This window comes from Anser brachyrhynchus (genome assembly GCF_964034855.1).
Source record: "Anser brachyrhynchus genome assembly, chromosome: 6".
Lineage (NCBI taxonomy): Eukaryota > Metazoa > Chordata > Aves > Anseriformes > Anatidae > Anser > Anser brachyrhynchus.
This window is the reverse complement of record NC_137700.1, coordinates 28,167,566-28,173,559: the sequence shown is the minus strand read 5'-3', so window position 1 is coordinate 28,173,559 and position 5,994 is coordinate 28,167,566. Positions and strand designations below refer to the sequence as shown.

The 5,994-nt window shown below is 41.6% G+C and overlaps 1 protein-coding gene across 5 annotated transcripts in view; it reads left to right on the top strand.

The window, feature by feature from the left end:
- The first annotated feature begins 63 nt into the window (after window positions 1–63).
- LGI1 (leucine rich glioma inactivated 1) overlaps window positions 64–5,994 on the top strand; it is a 31,017-nt gene continuing 25,086 nt past the window's right edge. For 2 of the 5 annotated variants that reach the window (XM_080598648.1, XM_080598651.1), the window contains exon 1: window positions 64–175. The gene's annotated coding sequence lies outside the window, so the exon portion shown is untranslated. Of the gene's footprint in view, window positions 176–209; window positions 2,495–5,994 lie in introns of those variants that run through there. The other 3 variants (XM_080598644.1, XM_080598646.1, XM_080598645.1) reach the window with 3 other exon arrangements.

Here is a 5,994-nt window from a genome sequence, read left to right as displayed (position 1 = left end):
GGGCCGGCGGAGCGCGGCGGGGCGCCGGCGGCCGGGGGAGGGCGAGGGCGAGGCGCGCCGGCAGGGGAGGGGAGGGGAGGGGAGAGGCGCTCATCATGCTGAGGGGCGAGGGGAGCCTCCCCGCCCGGGATCCCGGTGCACGGCCCCGGCTGCGCCCGCCGCCGCCTCGGGGAAGGTAGGACCAGCCCCGACGGGTGCCGCCCGGCTGGAGGGGCTGGGGGGTGGGGGGGGCTCGGGGCGCAGCGGGGCCGGGAGCGGGCGAGGGGGCGCCGGGCCCCCCGCTGCCTTTTCCCGGGGGATAGGGGCACCGGGGCTGGGGTGGCGGCGGCGGCGAGGGCCCTGTGGGAGGGCTGCCCGGCTGGCCCCGGCCCCAGCCGAGCTATCGCCCGGCAGCGCTGCTCCGCCTGCCTGTGCTCCCCTGGCCTCTCCTGCTGCGGTGCGGTGCGGTGCGGCGGGCACCGCCGCTGCACGCCCGGCGGTGGTGGAGTTTGGCCTGAGGGAAAGGAGCTTTGCACCCCCGAACTGTTCTCCAGAACTAGCTGGGAAATGCCGGTGTCCACCATTAAGTGGTCAGTTCCAGCAAGTAGCTGTCAGGCGGCTGATACTGTTTCCCATCAAACGTTAGGACGCACCATACTTGAACCAGTGCGTTGGCTGCTGAGGTCAGAGATGCTGCAATCCATCACAGATACTTTATTCTGGAATATATCAGAGTTCCCAGCCATGCTATTGATTCCCGGAGTCTTAAATCACAGCTATACTTCACACTGGAAAATTTTTGAAATTGAAGTACTACTTTCATTGTTACTAAAGAAGAACATTATAGGGAGTTCCTATTATATATTGAAGCTGTCGCACACCACAACGTTCAGGGTACCTCCTTATCTTGGCTACTGAAATTCAGTTTCAAAAGAGGGGTGTTTTTTCTCTTGCTCTGGTATTTTTGTCACTAATTATGTTACAGCTCTGGAAGGGACCTAAAGGTGGTGTCCCATGGAAAGGATCTGAGTGCCAAGTGTATGTGGCACTCACTGAGTGTATGTGGCATGCTGCTGAAGCCCCACTGAAAGTGGCCCATTTCCTCTAAAGGGCAGAGACTCTCTGTTGCAAAAATGGAATTATCCTAGTTAATAATTTAAATATCTCAAAATAAATAATGTATACACACAAAGCTGTAATAGCAGGCGTATTCTTTTTGTTTTTCCTCTCCTACGGAAATGGCAGACTGCTTTAGTATGAATGAATCTTGACATGATTCTGGAAACTGGGCCAACATATCATTGATTATGCACTTTGAAGAACAGTGGGAAAGGTAGAGAGAAGATCTACAATTCTTGAATCTCTCATCATTGTACTGTGGCCACAAAGGCCTGCATATAGAAAATATAAACTTTCTGGAACAGGAAAATTCTCTAGAGAATCCAACTATAGCAACTGTTGTAGATGCTGAAGTTATTTTATATGCAGTTTTGGTGAGAATAGCAGCTAGATAATTTCATTTTACTGTGCTATACTATTCTGATGTCTGCCTGGCTTTAAAACATCCCAATGCTGACTTCTTTTTATATGCAGGCTACAGTAAGCTACTTTACAACCTGCAGCTGGGTAAGTGGATCAGAAACAGCCTGCTAAATAGATGGGAAGTTGAAATTGGGCCTGTCCGTAGTTCTTTGTATATAGATTATAGCTCGATCTTACGGGAGAATTTTCATAGTTTTAACCTTGCATCAATATGCTTTGACACTAAGAAGGACAATTCTCTCATCAGATTCCCAGAGGACTGAAAGATACAGGGGAAAAGGGCAAAAAGGTGGGCATCACTTCTTGGGGGGTGGGAGGCATTACAGCTTTAAAGTGGATTTCAATAATTCTATAACCAGCTCTTTGCAGCACAGTTTTCAATTACGGGTAAATCAATCTGTGAGTTAGCTGCTGCTGAAAAGTGCGTTCCTTTTCTCAAATTGGCACTAGTGTTTGTCTGACCACTTCTGCTGAACTGCAGTATTTAATTTGCTGCTAGTCTAGCTCCTTTGACACTCCTGCTGTGGCATCTGTTGAGTATCAGTGCTGGTGCAAAAACAGGTTAGGAATAGAGGGATGGGACAGGAGTGAAGGGGGAGGTGAGCTACGAGGGCGGCCCTTTCAGCAGCAGCTCTATTAAATCAGCAATAATGTGAAACTGTACTCTTAAATTGCAGTAGCCCTGAACTTCACGGCCCACGAGGAATACAATATCACTGTAGTTGTCCTTTTACTCCTGACCTAAATCTAGAATTGGGTTAAGATGAGACCCACTGTATCCAGAAAGCCTAAGTCATATATGGTTGTAAAACCTTCAAGAAGTAAATGTTTTCAAGTTTTCAAATCACTGACATATTCTTATACAACGCTTATCACTCAATTTTCTGACAGCTTAGTGTAACAATTCCATAGAAAGTTCTGGGAAGAAGAAATGGAAATTACTGTGAAGCTGGGATATTCTTAATAATAGAAGGTAATGTCCATGATTCTGAAATACTCCTAAGAGTTCTTCAGCTTCTCTGCTTTCACTCCTTCCAGTTGCCTATGTAATCACATCACATTATGTGGACCATGGAGATAGACTCAGTATGAAAAAAAAAGAAAAAAAAGGCCAGTTTCATTTAACTGAATTTGCCACTTCTCAGTCATTCAAATTCATTAAATTGATGGTAAAGCTGCTGCTAACACAACGAGATTTATGAATAGATATTGACTCATGTCACTTGTGCTGAAGGGTGAAAGGTGAATTTTAACATCTGGCATGTGCCTTTCTGTGTTCAGGGCAGACCTCTGAACTTGCTGTGGGGGTAGCATTATGCTAACTTAAGCAAGCTGTTCACTTATTTATTTAATTCTGCCATATTTTTTTGAGGAATACTCTTATCAACATGTATGTACTAAAAGAAGGTACTAAATCATGGAGATGCAGAATTCACAAGGCTATACCTGATGTACTTGTTGAGCTGTTCCTAAAAGTTTTTTTGGTATAGGAGTTTCCACAGCCTAAATAGCTGAATCTATTAACCTTTAAAGTATATAGTTTTTTTTTTCCTAATATGTAAGACAAATCTCCCTAGTTGCTACGTGAGATAATTTTAATGCCCTAAACCAGTTGATACAGAAGGCAAGAATTGATCTGCATTTTTCTCATACATCTTTATAGAGACATATATGCCCACAGTCTTCTCATTTTGAAGCTAAAGAAATGAAAGTACCTGTCCATATAGGATAAATTTTTGAGAACTCTTATATGCTTTATTGCTCTTCTTCAGACTCGGATTCCTCTTTCTGTTTTTAAGAAACACTAAGCGCATCTATTTAATCCTTAGTAGCATTTAGCCGGGACAATTACCCCAACCTTCCTCCAGAAGATTATTGTCTCCTAAGGTCTTCTGCTAAGGTTGTTTATACTCAAAAGCCTCTGATTTTATTTGGTCAAAATTAGTTTGGTTAGCTGATTACAAAAAATGAGATATTTGGTACCTTCACTGTTTTTTAATGATGCAAATCAGGCAGCTTTGCCAGTGTGCCAGAAGAGGCAGCTACCACAAGTATAGAGAGTGAGGGCAAGGCAGTCTCTGCCAACTGTATCCATTATAAGACCTGTTTCCAGAGTATATACATTTGAGATTGATGTGAGAAATTAATTCAGAAACAGCAGAAGTATTAGTAATGTTCAGATTTATCATGTCTAATCTTTCCTCTTTCTCCATTATGCCAGTTACTTTGTTGAAAAATGAAGAAATGAGACTTTCTAACATTAGTTGATATCAGCACCTTCCTTCATTCTATGTATGTGAAGTTGCCAAATCTTTTATTTTCATATCTTCATAGTACGAACCATTTCATGGCATCTGTCATGTTCCTGATTTTCATCACTTTCTATTTGAAGTCCCCTAGTAATTTGTAGAAAAGCAAGCAGAGCTAAAAATACACATTCACGTGTGCCAGTAAAATTACATTCAGTAAGTGCAGTCTGTTTCATTTAACGTGTACCTCTGTACAACTTTAGGGATGCACCGTGCCTTCCAACAAGCCCCAGCAAGGTATGTAGTTAAGTCACAGCTGACTCACAAGCCCAAGACTTCCTAAGGAACAGGGAAAATCACTGGGGCTGTGCTGAAGCGTGGTGGCTTATACTCACCAGTTCCCATGACAGGGTTTGGTCATTACAGACTAGTCATTAAAGACTCTTGTCATTCTGTGATGATCTAAAGATCATGTAAAGGAAGCAGATTGTTGAAATGCACATTTATTTTGTCAAATTCAGTAAATGTTATGTTCCACAGTCTTTTGCCATATAAAGGATGCGTGACTTGGAGTTTAACTAGCCACTAGATGTCAATGTTGCTGTACTAAAAGGCAAGTGAAGTTTCATTTGTTTGGCTGATAATTTACTCAATAAAAGCACTTCTGGATTTGAATTTATTTCTTGTATAGAGTCTGTTACAAAAAATACCATGGGCAAACCTGTCCTTTGTCTTTTATTTTGAGAGCAGCTGTGCTGTTTTGTGCTTTTTTGGAGCTGCAATTACCATTTCAGTGTGTAATCATTGTTAGAAAAGTGCCTTTGAAAAAATAACATGATTGTTCATAAGTTTCCTCCCATGTTCCAATACCCCAGATCTTTGTATAAGTGACCAGAGTCATTTGTATCGTGTTTAATTTGTTAATAGGGATAAACTAGAGATAATAATGTATCTAATCCTGTTAAAAGATCAGTTTTTCTAAATTCCAGTTATTGGTGGCAATTTTTCACTTAAGTATTCCTGATTAATACCATTGGAGACCAGGGTCAAATACACCATGTACAGACAGGATTTCTATAATACTAAGGCTTCCAGTCTGAAAAACAATTTGGAAAACTTGGTTCTTTTGAAAATCTGGCCCTGATTCCGTAAAACCTGAAGGTGGCAAGGAGAATTTGACCCCCAGACCTTTATTCTAGGCTCCTGTACTTTGGGGGTGAGCAGATCACTGCAAACTTTCACAACCCCTTGTTGCCTGCTGCACTGTCAGACTTGTAGCTGAGGCACTGGTTCTGTTGGCCATCTCCAGAGCATTCACTTTGAGACCAAAGTTTGGGAATTAGTTCTGTAAACACTAATGCAAAGCTCAAGAGGACAGTACGCATGTCAAATTCTGGATTAAGCTCAAAGGGTTTTATTTAAAATGTTTTTTAAACTTTCATTTGATCTGAAAATCTTCAAGAAGCAAAATATGAAGAAATTTCACCCTGATTCTTAGCCAATCAATTTGGTAAATAGAATCCCAGTTTAGGCCACATTGTTACAAAATACAGCTTCACCTGATCTATGCCATCAGCTCCAGTTACTTGGGTGCACACGAGGCCTCTCCATTTCAATCACAATTCATAAAATGTATTTGTTGTTACTGTTGGCTGAGTAGCAACCTTATAATCTTCATCATCATAGACTGTACTAGTTTAAGTCATGCTCATGAGCCCCCTTTGATAGTAGCATCACTTACACTCTTAACATGCTAATGGATCACAGCCATATGAAGTACTGTGACTTTTAATTTCTAATATCTGAGTTTTCTCAACTATGAATGCAGAATTATGTAAGAATCTTGTGATATCTTGAAAACCAGATTGTCTCAACCTCAATTCTGTTGCATTTAAGGGAAAACTCCTAGCAATAACCTAGATCCTAGAATTTCTGTGAACTTTCCAGAACCAAAAAAATATCATTAAACTAGACCACAAGCTCTTGTTAATATGTGTATTGTAAATAATACCAGTATGGCCCTGTAAAAACTAAGTTATTCAGTTATGGAAATCATAATAAACAGACTTTCATCAAAAAATAATTATTAGAAGCAACCTAATGTGTTATCTCTACAGATTTTTTTTTTTCAACAAGTAAATAATTTTACCTAACAAATCCCTTAGAGATACATAACGTAGACTCCTGTCTGCTGTCCTTTAATTGGCACTGCTACTGCCCCGTT